Raw genomic sequence first — 19438 nt, 5'->3', positions numbered from 1 at the left:
GCACACAAGACTGTGTGTGTTTCTCCCTGGTGTTCTTCCTGTCAGAGGTTAAGGGTAGAGAAGTCATTGTAGCGCGAAAGATCACGGGCAGAGGAGGGACACAACGAGCGTGACCTGTCCTTTCTCTGTCCGTGTACTTTCGCGCTACAATGAATCTGTGCGTGTAGACAACTTGCCCAAGAAGAAGTTTTGCATTGTTTACGAGCTTTCTTTAAGAGCTCTCGCCTTCGTGTATGCGATCAACTGCGACCTCGACGTGCCTTCAAGTCGGCCTCCCCATGTTACCGCGGACGCTGTTCCCACCGACTGCCCGGTCCACTGTCGAAAGCGGCCAAGGAGAGTCGATCAACAACGCTGCGTGCAGCCTACATACACAAATGGCGACGGCCCGCTCAGTAAAATAAACACGTTCGAGTTAACCTGCGTTGCAGGCGGCGTTGCGTTACCGCGAGAGACTGCCAGTCCGGCATTCGTAGTTGCAACCGGCGCTTAGAATAGCCGCGGCTAGTTTTGTTTTTCTTTCGTGTGTACTTAAGGACGGAAAGCTAGCAGCAAAATAAGCACGGCGGTAAATCATCGCTGACGTACGGCACGATATGCCTATAGCATGGTAGGGCTGTAGTGTGCGTCGTCAGTGGGCTGGTGGGCTTTACAAATATCGTTGAAACAATCTACCGACGATTCAATGGAAGCGATGTTCTCAAAACAAAACAGTTCCCATGATTCTGTAAAGCGTACTTGCCTGTTATGCACGCAGGTTGGGCATGCGGTTCGCCGCACAGGTGACGTCTTGGATTGCGTTCGACATCGCGTGCAGGTTGGCTTGTCGACTACTTAAAAGCTCATTTTATACATGATAAGGAAAGCTCATTCCGCCAGGCGCACGACGCATTCTAAGAGGTTGAGCCCAATGTCCTTTTGTGTCAGTCAGTTCATTTAGTCTGTCTATTCAATACGTTCTCACTGACAACCCTCGGTTAAATTCATGACGTCAAAGTGCTATGAATCGGTCTACCTTTGTAATGCACGATAAAGAAAAAAAAAACACCTCAGATCAGTAGAGCAGTCCCTTGGTACGCCGTGCTTTTAGATGACGAAAGGTGGCCCATGTTTAGCCGAAGCACGCGGAAGCGCCCACTCTGCCCTTGAAACTTGCGCTCGTTCTTTCTCGTTATGCACCAAGATCAACGGTTGTGCATCAACGTCTAGCACGCTGTTTCGAGAGATACCAGCGGCGCGTCGCTCTCGAGCTTTGTCCAACTGCTTGGTATCGTAAAACGACATATACGAACCAATCTCGCAAGCTATGTAGGCTAAATGAAGTTTGCTACGGGCGAAGCCCTGTAATACTTTGTGGAAAGGAATGATTTGATATTCTGTTGTAAATGAAATGAAGTGTTTTAGGGGCGAAGCACCTTTGGGTCTAGACTTGTCGGCGTGTCATGTCGTCGTCACGGTAAATCAAGTCATCAAACTATGGTAAAAAACAAGTATAATTAGCCAAAACCCACTCAGAATAAACTAACATGATTTAAACTAATTTAAAATAAAGAAATAATCAAGATTTAATTGCAAAATTAACATAAATTTGTTAAATTCCGTCTCAAAATTGGTTTCAAATGCCAAGTTTTGTCCTATAAAGTATACTTCTTAGCATGTTGCGGTGTGTAACACGAAGACAATTTACGGAAAATCTGCCTCTCATTTGAATGATTGAAAGCGGTTAAGCGCAGAGAGGGTGCCACCGCCTACGCAAGGGCGCGATTGCTCCTCCCACCGGCGCTTCTCCGGCTCCCAATTAGCGCGCGCCGTGCGGTGAGAGAGAGCGAACGGCGCGTGTTGGCTCAGGAAACGCACATTAGCAGCGACTTTGCTGCGGGAAATACCGGCGCACACTGCATGCTTTGCTTCTCCCCAGGTTTCACGTTAGTGTAGTTGTAGGTTGTGCTCTTGGCTAGACCACATTTTTTCTTTTTTGATTACACAACAGCATGAACCTTAGTCATGTCAGCCGGCTCTAAGTTTGAGAGATAGTTCAATTCATTTTGGGGTACCCCTGATTCAATAGAATTTTTCAAACATCAATGAGAAATTTGGACAAACTTCCTGAACGAGAAAGAAATTGTGAAAAAAGCGTTCTTCTAGCTCTTCAGAAGAGAAGACAGAAAATAGACACCATGATCATCATTTCTTCTTCATGAGGAGACATTAAACTATGAATATCTTTACGAGCGATGTTAAGGCAAGCTAAACATCATAAGGTGCATACGTGAAATGGATTCGTGAAATAGACAGAAATCAGTACTCATGCGCAATCAGAAAGGTGTACGTTTATAGTTACCTGATGTACGCCATAGCTATGACAATCATGGTGTCGCACATGTTGGGGTCTCCCTATCATAATCATGTAATAAGAAGTGCATTTTTACCTACGCCTTGTATTCCCTGACGAAGGCCTGAAACCGGCCGATACGTTAGAAGAAAACATTATATATTCATATATACAACCAGCAGCTGTCGTCGGTGATCTCGCTCCTTCCTTCTGCATTGTTCCGCGCTGCAATTTACAACTGTTTCTTACTCTTTTAAAGCGAACGGCTTAGATGCTTCATCAAACGCAAAAATTAACCATCGGCGTCGGCGGCGCCAACGCGAGAGATGCAAAAATTATCATGTGATGATGCCATTGCATGACGTCATTATGACGTCACAGATCGTCAAAATTTGTGACATCACTATGACGTCATATGATGACGTCGTCACAAGACATTGTCAAAGTTGGGCCGATCAAAGTTGCGGAGGCAGTGCAAAACCGGGGGAGGTGCAGAAAGCTTTCGGTGGGGGACGGGGGAGGATCAATACATCGACTAAGATGGCTTTCGCACTCGAGTCTTCTGAGGTGAATGCATAAAGAACCCTGTGAATTTTTTCAAACGTAACAACAACTCTGATGCAGCGGTTTTCGAGGAAAACGATTTCTCTGTTCCCGCGCGTAATTACATAACAGGCGCCGAGCTAAAGCTTCCTCTCTGAAGAATCGTCTTTGTGTTTCTTTATGTGTCCGTTTCACCCTTGTTTTTGAAGCGCCCTGCCATAAGCTAAGCGCAACGAAGAGCGCAGAACGAGAAGTGCTGTTGGCGTGGACCACTCACCGCATCCGGTGATGGGATAGGTGGCCAGGAGCACTGGCTGCGGGCTTCCATCTGGTGGCCAGCACTCGATCTTGTTGCCCAGCGGCCCGAAGATGCTGCTGTTGCGCGCGATCTGCAGCTGAATCCACTTGCTGCTGCAGTTGCACGACAACTTGTTGTCGCTGATCAGCCTGAGGAGGAGGAGGAGGTGACACAGGTAAACTGCATGCGGGCGCTGCGCTGATCGCAAATTCTTCGTCACTGCGATGTGGTGCCACAACGGGACGTGCTGAATAAGAGAGAGACAGGTGGCGACGCGACCAAGAGAGGCAGAGAAGGAGTAGAGGGAGGAGAACAGAGAACCGAACTCATCTTATATGACGCAGTATGTTTAATTAATATTGTTGGCGTTTTACGTCCCAAATCCACGATATGATTATGATGGACGCCTTTGTGGAGGGCTCCGGAAATTTCGACCACCTGGGGTCCTTTAATGTGCACATAAATGTAAGCACACGGGCCTCTAGCATTTCACCTCCATCGAAATGCGGCCGCCGCGGCCGGGATTCGATGTCGCGAACTTCGGGACAGCAGTTGGTCACCATAACCACTAGACCACCGCGGCGGGTAAGATGTATCTTTCCACGCAACTCGATAGCTAATAAGTACATGAAGCTATGCCTGTGTATGAAAGAAGGAAGGAGGGAACGGGCGGAAGGACATGCAGGTTAGCCAGTTTTTAGACCGGCTTGCTACCGTGCGCTGGGGAAAGTGAGAAGGAGAATGAAAGGGAATAGAAAAGAGACGCTACAAAACTGGTGTCCTTCCTCTTGTTCACCACTTGCACTGAACTTTTTGTTTTGCCTCCATACTCAATCTTATCGCAAAATATCTGAGAAGTGATATGTTTGTCGGCGTTTCACTTGAAGCCTTAAGGGCATTTAAATTACGACCTTGTTTCCGTTGCTTCAAATGTGTAAATAATTACTTGAGTAGAGCGTTTAGATATCACCGTAGGGTTTATTTCGCTAAACTAAAGATTTAACGTGCGGTAAAAAAAAAAGATGAGATAGATAGATAGATAGATAGATAGATAGATAGATAGATAGATAGATAGATAGATAGATAGATAGATAGATAGATAGATAGATAGATAGATAGATAGATAGATAGATAGATAGATAGATAGATAGATAGATAGATAGATAGATAGATGTAGTACGGGAGCATTCTAGGCCCTTTTAAATCTGTTTTTTCCCCGTTGTGTAACCTAAAAACCAAGGGATAAAAAGTATACGTCTAGAGAATACGGCGACAAGGACTTCACTGTTCACTCTCATTTCAATTACAACAAACCTAATGAGAGGCACCGTAATTAGCAAAAGCGCTGCTTCAAACAGCAGCGAGTGCTGATCGATCGAACTAAAATTTCCATTAATATCACCGAAGGTAGCTGCAATTTAAATAAAGGATGCTAGACTCCCTGAAGGACACGGCCATGGGCTGTCCTAATGGAAATTACTTCCAGATAAATGATTTTCGACCAAGAACAGCGGAAACAACAAGAACACAAAGCGAAAAAGGCAAGAAAAAAAAAAAGCCGCCAGATCCCACGCATTGTGGGAATCGATGTAATGCGAAGCAGCCAGCAAAGAGCTGCATACATCGTCTTGTATGTCATTGAGGAAAATGCGTGTCATGGTTTTCATGTTAACTCCTATTATTTATGTTTGTCACACAGTGACGTCGCGCAAGACCAATTCCGGGGTAGATCAAGCTAGCGAAACGGCCACCAGCGCGCCATGAGTGTGGCACGTAAGTCATGCTGTACATGACATGTGTGTCATGATTTTCATGATAACTCGTGTTATTTATGTTCTTCACACGGTCACTTCGCAAGATACCAATTTCGGTGCATATCAATCTAGCGAAACGGCCGCCAGCGCCCCATGAGCGTGGCACGTAAGTCATGCTGTACATGACATGCGTATCATGATTTTCATGATAACTCGTGTTATTTATGTTCGTCACACGGTCACGTCGCAAGATGCCAATTTTGGTGTATATAAAGCTAGCGAAACGGCCGCCAGCGCCCCATGAGCGTGGCACGTAAGTCATGCTGTACATGACATGCGTGTCATGATTTTCATGATAACTCGTGTTATTTATGTTCTTCACGCGGTCACGTCGCAAGATACCAATTTCGGTGCATATCAAACTAGCGAAACGGCCGCCAGCGCCCCATGAGCGTGGCACGTAAGTCATGCTGTACATGACATGCGTGTCATGATTTTCATGATAACTCGTGTTATTTATGTTCGTCACACGGTCACGTCGCAGGATACCGATTTTGGTGTATATAAAGCTAGCGAAACGGCCGCCAGCGCCCCATGAGCGTGGCACGTAAGTCATGCTGTACATGACATGCATGTCATGATTTTCATGATAACTCGTGTTATTTATGTTCGTCACACGGTCACGTCGCAAGATACCAATTTTGGTGTATATAAAGCTAGCGAAACGGCCGCCAGCGCACCATGAGCGTGGCACGTAAGTCATGCTGTACATGACATGCGTGTCATGATTTTCATGATAACTCGTGTTATTTATGTTCGTCACACGGTCACGTCGCAAGATACCAATTTTGGTGTATATAAAGCTAGCGAAACGGCCGCCAGCGCCCCATGAGCGTGGCACGTAAGTCATGCTGTACATGACATGCGTGTCATGATTTTCATGATAACTCGTGTTATTTATGTTCGTCACACGGTCACGTCGCAAGATACCAATTTTGGTGTATATAAAGCTAGCGAAACGGCCGCCAGCGCCCCATGAGCGTGGCACGTAAGTCATGCTGTACATGACATGCGTGTCATGATTTTCATGATAACTCGCGTCATTTATGTTCTTCACACAGTCACGTCGCAAGATTCCAATTTTGGTGTATATAAAGCTAGCAAAACGGCCGCCAGCGCCCCATGAGCGTGGCACGTAAGTCATGCTGTACATGACATGCGTGTCATGATTTTCATGATAACTCGCGTCATTTATGTTCGTCACACAGTCATGTCACAAGATACCAATTTTGGTGTATATCAAGCTAGCGAAACGGCCGCCAGCGCACCATGAGCGTAGCATGTAAATCATGCTGTACATGACATTCGTGTCATGATTTTCATGTTTTGTCATTTATGTTCGTCATACAGTCATGTTACGCCATACCAATTTTGGTGTACATTCGATTAACCAAGCGACCAGGAGAGCACAAAGTCGTAGGCGGCTAGATAGATAGATAGATAGATAGATAGATACGGTCAAAGTCGCAGAAGTTCGCTAAGAAATGCTTCGCATTTAAAAGTGGGGATAGACGAATGAGTGAGTTACTTTCGGGATCGTAGGCGGATGTTATTACCCAGGAGGGCTGGATCTAGTCCAGGCTTGGGCAATTAATGTTCGCAAAGCACCGCACCATGCGCAGGGGCTGTGCTGTAAGCCTGATCTAACTGAAGAGAAAAAAGAAAGCGATTGTCTTTAATAAGATGAGTGGACTTTTTTTTATTGCGATAGCAATTATGTGGACACTCGTGTCGCATTTTGCCGTCGCCGTCATGTTCCGTATAAAGTACAAATCGATAACATCGCCCTGCGCGTTGTATGTTCTATGTGCGAGCGAACGACGGCAAAATGCGACACGAGTGTCCACATAATTGCTATCGCAATAAAAAAAAAGTCCACTCATCTTATTAAAGACAATCGCTTCCTTTTTTTTCTTCAGTTAGATCAGGCTTGCAGCACAGCCCCAGTGCATGGTGCGAGCGAAAGTATAAGGTCCCGGTTCAAGCAGAGACGAAACGCTCCGTTGGGCGAAGGAGCATGAAGGGTGCCGATGGTGGCGGGGAAAGGTGGGTGGGCGGAGTCGCTCGGGCAGCAACTGCGAACTTTGATCAAAAGGGCGCGGTCGTGCGCACTATTTCGACAGACATCAGTACACGGGTCCTACCCTCGTACGTGCTGCCCTTTCACCACTTACTTTGTGTTGATGCGACAGACAGCACCAAAACCGCTTCGCTCCATGGAGCGGCCGTATTCCCCTACGCCATCGTTTTGTAATGATACGCCAAATCAAGTCCTAAAGGAGTTAGCTGCTAGCACGTATAACATTCCAGTTTGTTGCTATCGCATTTATTGCTTCCTCCTTGCGACGAAACTGCGACTTTTTTCTATTTAATGATGCAAGCTCCTTCCTACTTTTTTTCTACATACAGGTGAATGCGCGTTGGGATCAGTTTATGAGAGAGATAACAGGTTGCTTTAAACGAGTCGAGGCAACCGATTAGGTTCGGTGGACCGGATGAACGCGTGAGGGAAACCATATGCGGCCCGGATATCGTACATTCCTCACGTCAGATTTAGTTCAAGGAAATGAGGCCGCTTGTATGCGTCACCAAAAGTAAGACGACGGTAGACAGACATCTAAAGCGCATCTATAAAAATAAGCGTTCTTTATTTAGAGTTCTAAAGGTGCTAATTAAAGATAATTAAAAATTCTTCTGGTGCTCTGGCGCTATTCATCACCCTTCACCGTGAGCTACCAACAGGACCATTTCGCTGCTGTAGTGAACTTCATTTAATGTGATTTCGCAAGAGCATTCAGGGCTATTGCACTGAAGATATACGCAAGTGCATTTAACCCGGGAGAGCCCTAAGAATTTGTTGGAAAGAAAAACAGTTCTGAATTTTAGGGGCCAACCGCTTCGGAAAACCCGTGAACATTACTTACAGTTCTATAGTTTGTAGTCCCTCGATGGCGGTCCAGGCAATCGCTTCTATTTGGTTGAACCTCAGATCGCTGGAATGAAAAGATAAGTACGAACACCATATAAAGTTTAAGAGTACGCCGCACCATCATGGAGAAAAAGTAATCATTATTCGGATGTGAGAATAACAAGTCTCTCAAAGAACACACAATCCCACCAATCATCGCGTAATGAACACACTAATTCAAAGGACGTTTTCACCGATTTAAATGCGCAGTTCTACCTCAGGCTACGCGAAAAAAAAATGTAGACAACACTAATCATTGGGTGTATGGCAGTGGCACTCGAACGTCGGTGTTCGTGTTCTCTGGCATATTCCTTGGGTTACATTTGTGTCTCGTGGCACCACTGAAGCGGATCTCGGAGGCCACGTAAAAGAAGCGCTTGGTTGAGACCTGCTCCGCCAGCTGCTCACAAGAAAACCGTCTGCTCGTTCAATAAGCTCATTCAAATAATTTTTATTAAACATCCTGACAATAATTGTCCCTTATCGTAAGTAGGACGTGTCCGTTCTTCAGCACTGTCATATGCTATCGTGGCTTAGCTGACAGACGAGAACTAGGAGTGGGGTTCCTTATTCATAAAGATATAGCTGGCAATATAGAGGAATACTATAGCATTAATGAGAGGGTGTTATGTATCGTGATTAAGTTTAATAAGAGGTACAGGATGAAGGTGATACAGGCCTACGCGCCTACATCCAGCCATGGTGATCAACTGGTTGAACGCTTCTACGAAGACGTAGAATCAGCAATGAGTAAGGTAAAGACACAGTATACTGTAGTGATGGGCGACTTTAATGCAAAAGTAGGCAAGAAGCAGGCTGGAGATCATGCTGTTGGGGAATATGGCATCGGCTTTAGAAATACCAGAGGGGAGTTACTAGTAGACTTCGCAGAACGCAATAATTTACGGATCTTGAATACCTTCTACAGAAAACGGACTACTCGTAAGTGGACGTGGAGGAGTCCTAATGGCGGAACTAAAAATGAAATAGACTTCATAATGTGCGACCACCCGGGCATTATACAGGATGTGGAAGTAGTTAACAAGATCCGATGCAGTGACCATAGAATGGTAAGATCTAGAATTCAACTAGACTTGAGGAAGGAACGGCAGAAACTGATACGCAAGAAGCCGATTAATGAACTAGCTCTGCGAGGGAAAGTACAGGAATTCAGAGTTTCACTTCAGAATAGGTACGCGGCTTTAACCGAGGAAACCGACCTTAGCGTTGACGCAATGAATGATAATCTGACTAGTATCATTAAGGAGTGTGCAGTGGAAGTCGGGGGTACAGTCGTTAGACAGGACACTGGTAAGCTATCCCAAGAGACGAAAAACCTCATTAAGAAACGTCAAGCTATGACAGATTCAAATGCAACAGACGAAATAGAGCTGGCGGAGCTTTCGAAGTTGATCAATAGGCGTAAAGTAGTCGACATAAGAAAGTATAATATGGAGAGAATTGAGCATGCTCTAAAGAACGGAAGAAGCCTCAAAGCTACGAAGACAAAACTGTGCATAGGCAAAAATCAGATGTATGCATTAAGGGACAAGGATGGCAAGGTCACAACCAATATGGATAGAATAGGTGAGGTAGCGGAAGAGTTCTACAGAGATCTGTACAGCAGCCGAGACAGTCAGGATGATAACGTAAGAAGCAGTAATATCCCAGAGGACTCTGACATCCCACCAGTATTAACAGGAGAAGTAAAGAAAGCCCTAAAGGGAATGCAAAGAGGCAAAGCCGCTGGTGAGGATCAGGTAACATCAGACCTGTTGAAAGACGGTGGAGAGATTATGTTAGAGAAACTGGCCACCCTGTATACGAATTGTCTCTCGACAGGGAGGATACCAGAATCTTGGAAGAATGCCAACATAATCTTGATCCATAAGAAAGGACCTGAAAAATTACAGGCCCATCAGCTTACTTTCCGTTGTCTACAAGCTATTCACAAAAGTAATTGCTAACAGAATTAATACGACATTAGAGTTTAATCAACCAAGGGACCAGGCAGGATTTCGTACAGGCTTCTCAACAATAGACCATATTCATACTATCAATCAGGTGATAGAGAAATGCGCGGAATACAACCAACCCCTATACATAGCCTTCATAGATTACGAGAAGGCCTTTGATTCGGTGGAGACATCAGCAGTCATGCAAGCACTGCGGAATCAGGGCATCGACGAAGCCTATATAAACATAATGGAAGAAATCTACAGCGCATCCACAGCCACTTTAGTCCTTCATAAAGAAAGCGACAGAATTCCAATAAAGAAGGGCGTACGACAGGGAGACACGATCTCTCCAATGCTATTCACCGCGTGTTTACAGGAGGTTTCAGGGCCCTAGATTGGGAAGAATTAGGGATAAGAGCTAATGGAGAGTATCTCAGTAACCTGCGATTCGCTGATGACATTGCATTGATGAGTAACGCGGGAGACGACTTACAGCTCATGATTACTGAACTGGATACGGAAAGTAGAAGAGTAGGTCTGAAATTTAATATGCATAAAACTAAAGTAATGTGGAACAATCTTGGCAGAGAACCAGCGCTTTGCGATAGGTGGCGAGACGCTGGAAGTTGTAAAGGAGTACGTCTACTTAGGACAGGTAGTAACCGCGAAGCCGAACCATGAGAGTGAAATAACTAGAAGAATAAGGATGGGATGGGGCTCATTCGGCAAGCATTATCAAATCATGAATGGTAGTCTACCACTATCTCTCAAGAGGAAGGTATATAAGAGCTGCATCTTACCGGTACTTACCTACGGAGCAGAAACCTGGAGACTTACAGAGAGGGTTCAACTTAAATTGAGGACGACACAGCGAGCGATGGAAAGGAAAATGATAGGTGTAACCTTAAGAGACAGGAAGAGAGCAGAGTTGTTCAGGGAACAAACGGGGGTTAAGGATATCATAGTTGAAATTAAGAAGAAGAAATGGATATGGGCCGGGCACGTAGCACGTCGGCAGGATAACCGGTGGTCATTAAGGGTAACTGACTGGATTCCAAGAGAGGGCAAACGCGTGAGGGGAAGACAGAAAATTAGGTGGGTAGATGAGATTAAGAAGTTTGTAGGTATAACGTGGCAACAGAAAGTACAGGACCGGGTTGACTGGCGGAAGATGGGAGAGGCCTTTGCCCTGCAGTGGGCGTAGACAGGCTGATGATGATGATCGTAAGTAAACTTATGCTCTGATATCATATATGTATTCGATACGACTTGTAACTTGAATCAGAACTATCGATTCCGTACCAGTTTTATTTTTTAAATCTGGTTTCTGAATATTAAAACCGGAAGTAAGCGCTCGACCGGAAGTGCTTGGAAGAGAAACAAGAGTGTCACTCGTTGCTTGTTCCGCAAAAAAAAAACAGAAAAAGAACGGTCAGTATGGTGGATACTCTAGAGAGACATGCACATAATAGATGTTTCAGACATGCAATAGAAGTCGGTGAATGGCACGGCACGGCTGTAATTTACGTCGCGTTGCTGAAGCGGCAATAACTAGCGGCTGAAGCCGTTTCTTTCCGCACGCACATTGTGAAACGGGACAGCTATTAATATGTAAGTGCCCGTGTTCATCGGAGAATGCTTTAATATGCGGTCACAAATGGTCCTTCGGCTATTTCGTGACTGAAGAGCGTGCCCCGTTGACCCAGTCTGCGTGCTTCGCCTGCGCTCATGCGAGCTTCTCTGTCGGTGTTTGCTTGCGATGTTGCAATGTCATTGTTTACTCGCATTCACGGCACTTTTGATATGTTGTTCTCCAGAGAGACAACAATGCAGAATTTGCCAGAAGCGGCTGACCTGATTTCATCTTTCTGTGACCTATACCCTTCTGTTCTCCTTTGCATGCAACATAACTTTACACGTTTTTCTCTTCAGTTGATTACGTTGTTGAGTAGAAAGTTCAAGACCAACGCGCTAAAGTGCCCCTCTTTACATATTATCACGAAGTGCCGGGTCATAAAAAATCTAGGGCATTGGTGTTTACGTTTACTGTAAACAAAATATAAGGCCAGTAGGAAAACCTTCACCGATCAATCTGGGAAAAATAATAATTAAAACAGCAAGAGAAGGCTGAGTAAAAGGCTGGAAGCACCAACTCCGCCGCTAAGTCGCCAAATAGCTTGACCCTCGCACATATTGAATGCTGCATTGAAATCTGAACAGTGGTCTGTGTTTATGCGGAATACGAATGCACAAGCTTCCATCGGATGGGTTTTACGGCACAAACACTTAAGTGAATGAACTGCCTCCGCTATAGCTAGTTGACATTCAAAAGCACCTTACAAAGATATAATAAAAAGCACAAAGCGGAGGGAAAGAATATAAGGGCGACCTGGTTTTGTGTGCATGTGTGCGTTCGAGCGTTTGTCAATATGCATGTTTTTATGTTCTCGTAAATTTCCTTCCGCGCTCTACTTGCACCCTCCCCCCCTTTCGTTTTTTTCTTCTGGCCCTTGCCCGTTCACTTTCTTAGGCAGGACGGCTCTGTGCACAGACTAGCGAACAGATCCCATTTACATTTCACGATACATATGTGGTTTTTCTGACACACACTGAGAATGTGCCCATTAAATCGCGGTGTTTTAGCCACGTTATAAACGACCATTCCCATAATAAAAGTGAGACCCGGCGATAGACCCTAGTTTTTCATTAATTCACTAAAAGATGAACATTACGAAAAGAAAAAAAAAAAACATTGAGACGGACACTTTTCAAAGTGCTACTTCGGAGATTCCAACTAGGTAAACTTCCGTTGCTTTTAAACGGCCTATTGAGTTAGTGAATGGTCAACAGAACGCGCATTTTTCAAGAATTCAGTCCTGGATAAAGCTTACCAACACCGCATAATTCATCCTATACATCACCGTTCGTTCTATTTTGACAGAAAGAAGACGTTGCAAAGTGAAGTCTTGCAAGCGAGCTGTCCATTACCATGTTGTTAAATGCGAAGCATTTCTTAGCAAACCAAAGACACTTTGAGCGTTATCTATCTATCTATCTATCTATCTATCTATCTATCTATCTATCTATCTATCTATCTATCTATCTATCTATCTATCTATCTATCTATCTATCTATCTATCTATCTATCTATCTATCTATCTATCTATCTATCTATCTATCTATCTACTATCTATCTATCTATCTATCTATCTATCTATCTATCTATCTATCTATCTACTATCTATCTATCTATCTATCTATCTATCTATCTATCTATCTATCTATCTATCTATCTATCTATCTATCTATCTATCTATCTTCTAATATCTAGATAGATAGATAGATAGATAGATAGATAGATAGATAGATAGATAGATAGATAGATAGATAGATAGATAGATAGATAGATAGATAGATAGATAGATAGATAGATAGATAGTAGATAGATAGATAGATAGATAGATAGATAGATAGATAGATAGATAGATAGATAGATAGATAGTAGATAGATTAGTATGATAGATAGATAGCCGCCTACGTCTGGGTGCTCTCGTGATCGCCTCCTTAACTTGGTGTAGACCGAAATTGGTATGGGAGGGTAAGATGATTTGACGAATATGACTGTCTGACACTGCATGAATAACGTGAAAATCCTGTCGCGTAGGTCTTCAGACCCTTTCCTCCAGACACGCGTGGCAATACTCGTATACCAGGGGCCGCGGTATGCGGCTATGCGCCACAGCTGATTTACAGTTTATGTGTACCCAGGAAACGGCGATAACAGACATTTGTAATTTAAATGCGAGAGCATTAAGGAAAACCGGCATCGGCAGCGTTGGCCCGACGGATGTAAAGAATAATAATCAGGATCCCAGCAGGAATCCAACCCAAACATTCTGCGTGGCAGTCAGGTTCTTTACCACAGAGCCACGCTAGGTCTTGGAACTGCTTTGAAAAAAGACCATATGCAGGCGTAATGCCGGTGCAACGGCACTTGTAGGTTGCAGCGCTGGCTACCTCATTTTATAACAAGCAATAAACATTACATACGTACTCCTATGATACAGGCGTCATGTCGAGTTAACGTCAATAGTGGTTCCAGTGTTGGCTCCGCTTTTATAGCATTCTAATAAACATTGCATTTGCATACCTATGATTCAGCAAGCTATATAAAAGCGTTTCTCGGCTCCGGAGGAATACGCTAACGAAAGTTGCGTATGATATTCACATCATCGCATCGTGAAGTGCACTTCACGATGCGATGCTTTAAAGTGAGTGCTGACGTTGCGTCGCACCATAAGTTACCCTTTAAACGCCAGTGTAGTCGACGTTCCTGGTAAGCCCACGATGTGCCCACAACTACAACACTTACAAAAACACATCGATTCACCTCGTAACGCTTGGCTCAAAGCAAAAAAAAAGCAGCACAGACAAATTATTCACCGACTGCTTCACATGAAACAGATTCTCACAAGGCGTGGGATCTGCCGATTTTTTTCTTTTATATGTGAAGCATCTTATAGCGGAGTTCAATCCGGTGGTTGTGGTGTGCGGCGTGACCACCCTTACTGCGCATGCGCAAGCTCTCTCCACACACCTCCACTCCCCTCTTCCCTCCCCCTCTACACTTCCCATTCCCCTCCCCTTTCCCCCTCGCCATCGCCACTTCCCCTCTCCCTTCCACCACCCGCTCCCCCTCTCTCCTTCCCCTCTCCCTCTTCCTTCCCCCTCTCCCCTCCCCTCTACACTCCCCCTCTGAAACGCGGGCTCTACATGCCGAAACGCTTCTTCGCATCGCCTCATGGTCCCCTTTAGCGGGAGATGGTGTGATTTTATTTGTTTCAGTTTGCTATAGTTATTTCTTACTTCATTTTTTGTTTTTGGATAACCATTCCTTTTTTTTTCTTTTTTTTGCGCTGCAGGACTTATAGAAATGGAGTAGCCGTGAGGATACAAACCTCAACCTAGCCACAGCAACCCAGCCAGAACAGAACTGAACAGAAGACACATAAATGGATTGAACTCGCAAAGTATGCCTAAACTCTAATCAGTCACGTCGTTAGAGAACTACTAGGTCACTAGATCTTTTCTGTGTATATGTTTTCGCCGTCAAGTGGTGCGAAACTTCAAGCGACGCGATCAACACAAGGGAACCCTTCCATGAACATAAAGCTGGCTTCTTGGCAACGCTTGAGTGCATTGCTACGAAGCAAGACGGCCTTCATTGTGCGACATGAGTCGGGGAATTGAATACAAAGTGGCTGCGTAGATTTCCAAGACACGTGGTACTAGACAGAGAGGCAACAACTTAACGTTTCTCAGAAGAGTACCGTCGCATCCTTAGCGCCGCTCTGAGCATCGCCCCGAGTACCGCTTTGAGCACTCTCTTTAAAACGGTCTCACTCTGAATGCAATCTTCGAAGAAGATGTTCATTAGCGAGCTTGATAGATTGGGGTAATGTGAGAACTGGAGGTGCAGCTTCAATTGGCACGTTGTTAACAGACTCGCAGCTAATAGGCCTCAGCTCATTAAAAGATGTAGCATCAGTCAGAAAGTGCATTTGATAGTGCAAACATTCAAGCGTGAAAATTTTCGAAGGGGGAAGGGGGGGAGGAGAAAGAAAAGTATTTGTAGGGCAACCGGAAACACATTTCATTGCTTACTACATATTAGAGAAAAAAAACGGAGATTCAAAATGAAGAAAAAGCATTTCTTTCACCTCCCTCTCCCCTTTTCCCTCCACACACACAGAAACACACAGACAGAGGGTAGAATACGGATAGTTCACGCTCGCAAGAGAAAGAGACGAGCTACCTCTACAGACAAGGCAAGATAAATCGTGGACGTCTGTATGGCGCCCTTAAAAAATGGGGAAATTTTGATGGTGTTTCGAAAAGCGCACTTCTTTTCTGAAGTCATTGCGTAATGTTGCCAGGAGATGTTAACATCCACTCTTCATACCTAGAATTGAAAATTGAATTGAAAATGGTCTTGGCTGCACTGTATCACTCCAGAAAGGTACAGCTATGTAACATGAGATTGTTAATAATTATATTGTAGACTTCGATGAAACCTTGGCATCGAAACAGACCTTAACGTCGAAGTGGTCACCCCCTTTTTCTGAGACTTCATTTTGTTCACATATGGCTCCAGAATGATTGCTCCTCCTCCCCAGCTCCCATTTTCCAAGTAATTTGATTATTTCAGAACATTTACATTTATCTGAGGCAGGAATTCTGGTAAGTTGTCGAGCTTGCTCAACTGTCCCAAATTTTTCCAGCTAATTTAATTCTTTCATTCTACTTACATATGGATGAGGCTGGAATTCTGATGAATGTTGAGAATTGGAAATTTTCCCCGCACCTCGAGCCATGCAAAGGTTCTTCCGGCATTTCTACGGGCAGTTGCCCAGAGAGATAAACTTGGTTTTTACAGTTGGAATGTGCAAGTACGTTTGGCCCTTTTGAGCGTGTGTTGTCAACGCATTTTGTTTATTTATTATTATTATTATTATTATTATTATTATTATTATTATTATTCTTATTATTATATTATTATTATTATATTATTATTATTATTATTATTATTATTATTATTATTATTATTATTATTATTTGCGACGATGAACCAGTACACGTATACCTTGCTTCATATATCGTCGTTCGCTGAGGGAAGCAGTATGGCATGCTAACATTTCCCGCTTCCTGATAGAACCAGCGAATCCTCCCGTTTTATCATCTTGCCCATCTTAGTACGAGCTGTATTGATCGGACTGCGTAAAGTGACATAACGCAAATTACTGAATGTAGTACAGGATACGTATAGCTGAGCGAGTGCGCTTCAGTCAATATTCACCCGAAAGATCTAGCGCCGCAACGCAAGTGTGCACGCGGTACATCTGACGAAATTAATAAGCGAGATTGCTCGTTGCGGAACCGGATGGACGTGAAGGCAAAACAAGCCGCAACTTTCTTCGCGCATGCGCGTGTGCGGCCACAAACACAGCAGGGTCCGCGCTTTAGGTCGCCCGCTGTTATACACACCCCGCTTATTGAGATCGCGGCAGAATGCCCTGTGGAAATAACGGAACGCCGAGATTGTCGCGAGCCGGTCGTCCCATGGCGCCTCGAAATCGGATACGCTTCCCCCTTACCATCTAGCACGCACGACACGCACCACACACACACACACACAAACACACACACACACACACACACACACACACACACACACACACACACACACACACACACACACACACACACACACACACACACACACACACACACACACACACACACGCACACACACACACACTCTCTCTCTCTCTCTCTCTCTCTCTCTCTCTCACTGCTTAGATAGACGTCCGAATTAATGAAAACATCGGCCTCGGGTCCATGGGTCCTCCGTTGTTCAATGTCGACGAGCAAATGGGAGTGCCGCTGTCGCTCTAAGCGCGTTATTTTCAAAGGTCGCCTAAGATTGATGACCCGGGCGTCCGGGGTCCGCTCCCTTGTTGTTTCCCCGACAGCAGAGATTGGCTTCTCGCTAGCTATGGTAGATATTCTTTCTATACAAAAAAAGAAGAAGGAAGAAAAAGGAGACCTTTCGCGAGAAAAGACCTGTAGCGGGAAAATATCGGGGGGTGAGTGCCACAGTCGATTCAGTGCGCAAGATGACGACGATGGAATAAGGAGCGACGATAGGGGCGCACAAGCGATATGCGAATCTCGGAAAAGAAAGAAATGATATTGTGAAAGAAACGGAGATATATGACCGGCGAGCCAAGCTCGTGCGGCGTTTGACGCACGCTTGAATCCATCCGAGCCGCACGAGGTTCTTTTTTCTTCGTTGAAATGAAGAAGCCTATACCGGGTTCCTGGCCGTCGGCGCACTTGCAATCTGTGAGTCGCGGACTTTTTATTTTATAGCTCGCGCAGCTACCGGAATGGAGTCTCGGAAAATACGCAGCCGTCCCTTTTGTTATACATCGAGATCAGGTAGTGCATTTTCCTCATACACGGTGCGCGCTCACTGCCGACGACGACGCCAGATTTGTTTTTGTTTTTTGAGCGGTATCTCTGTTTTTCTGTTTTCGGAACACGAACGAAAAGCATGGAGTAAGCGAAAATTGCTCGCTGAAGAAGAAATAGAGGAAGAAATGAAAAGGAAGTGAAGAAACTGCGGAGTTCGTGTCCGTGAATGTTTCAGCAACATCGTCCTAACTCGGCGCCATCGCGATGTAGCTCGGCCTTGCTCCGAGGCGTGCAACATCGTAATATCTGTTTTCTTTAAAAGCACAGTGAAGCACAGAGGGCGTTTTGCGTCGTAGTCTGCCAGAATAATGCGAAGCCTGCCCGACGGCGTATATATCAAAACGGACGTAGACAATTTTGTGTCGCCGTATAAATTTCGCAGTCCATTTACTGCATCACTAGCGCTGGTCGATCCCCTACTTGTACTTATTTTCCTTGCACAGAGCACGGAATGATTTCAAGAAAATTGAGCATGAAGTGCAGTAAATTGCGCTGCTCAAGGAGAACACTGTTTCAGCTGCTGTCGTGAAATGTCAGCGGCTCAAGTATGGACGGGGCAAAAAGAAGTATTTCGCATTAGGAACTATCGCTCCTTCTATACGTTGTCATGTAGCGATGCGTGTTCGCAATGAAACGTCTGTAATCTAATAAAACGAAGCACGTCGGTATTTTCATTTTATACACGCAAACTAACAGAAATAAGATTGGATAAACTAGGCGAGAGACTGAAAATTTTGTTGCTTTTCATTTTAAGATTTCTTCATGTCGTTCCGCTCTGCTCACACGAAAACAATATGACGTAGCAATATTGGCGACGACCGTTACCAGCATTGCTGTCAAAAACAAACATATCCATATAAATAATCCCCAATCAACTGATAAGGAATCCTAACTTTACGCCGGCTTGAAGTACTGCTGAAGTGCGAAGAATGTTTATGGGAAGAGAGAGAAAAAAAAAACGTTTTTTGAAGTGAATAAACAAAGATACGCCACGAAGCACTGAAGAATTCGCAAGGTGAAGGCAGTGAAGGCAGTGAACAGCCTACATTTTCTGGATTTCCTGGTTGTGCTGGAGGCTTTAGGAGATACGTACTCAGGCCACACTGTGGATAGTACTGTCAAGGAAAAGAACATGACAAGAATACCATGCAGTCAGTCTTATAAACACAGAGCAAGAAGTCCGTCGTAGTGAGAGTATCAGAATGAACAGCTCATCTTATTATTCGGGACCTTGCTGCAAATGAGTATTTCACGAGGCTAATTGAACAACCAACATATCGTAGCTGCTAAACAGGGGAAACTGAAATGAGGGGAGCGAGGTGATAAGCTGAGTTTAATAGTAACTGGAATTAAATGGTCACGAAACGAATCCTAATGACCGTTATCATAAGTACAACAAGAGTAGCAGGGAAAGTTTTCAACCAGAAACAGGAAAAGGAGGACATAAGCTATCTCTTCATGCGGAAGCAAGTTAGGGAACTAGTTTGT

The 19438-nt window shown here is 44.6% G+C and overlaps 1 pseudogene; it reads right to left on the bottom strand.

The window, feature by feature from the left end:
* Nucleotides 1-19027, bottom strand: part of LOC119392029 (high affinity nerve growth factor receptor-like) — a 34545-nt pseudogene extending 15518 nt beyond the window's left edge.
* Nucleotides 19028-19438: the final 411 nt, after the last annotated feature.

The sequence above is a fragment of the Rhipicephalus sanguineus genome, chromosome 4 (genome assembly GCF_013339695.2).
Source record: "Rhipicephalus sanguineus isolate Rsan-2018 chromosome 4, BIME_Rsan_1.4, whole genome shotgun sequence".
Lineage (NCBI taxonomy): Eukaryota > Metazoa > Arthropoda > Arachnida > Ixodida > Ixodidae > Rhipicephalus > Rhipicephalus sanguineus.
The sequence above is the reverse complement of the archived record's forward strand: the minus strand, read 5'-3'. Positions and strand labels throughout refer to the sequence as shown.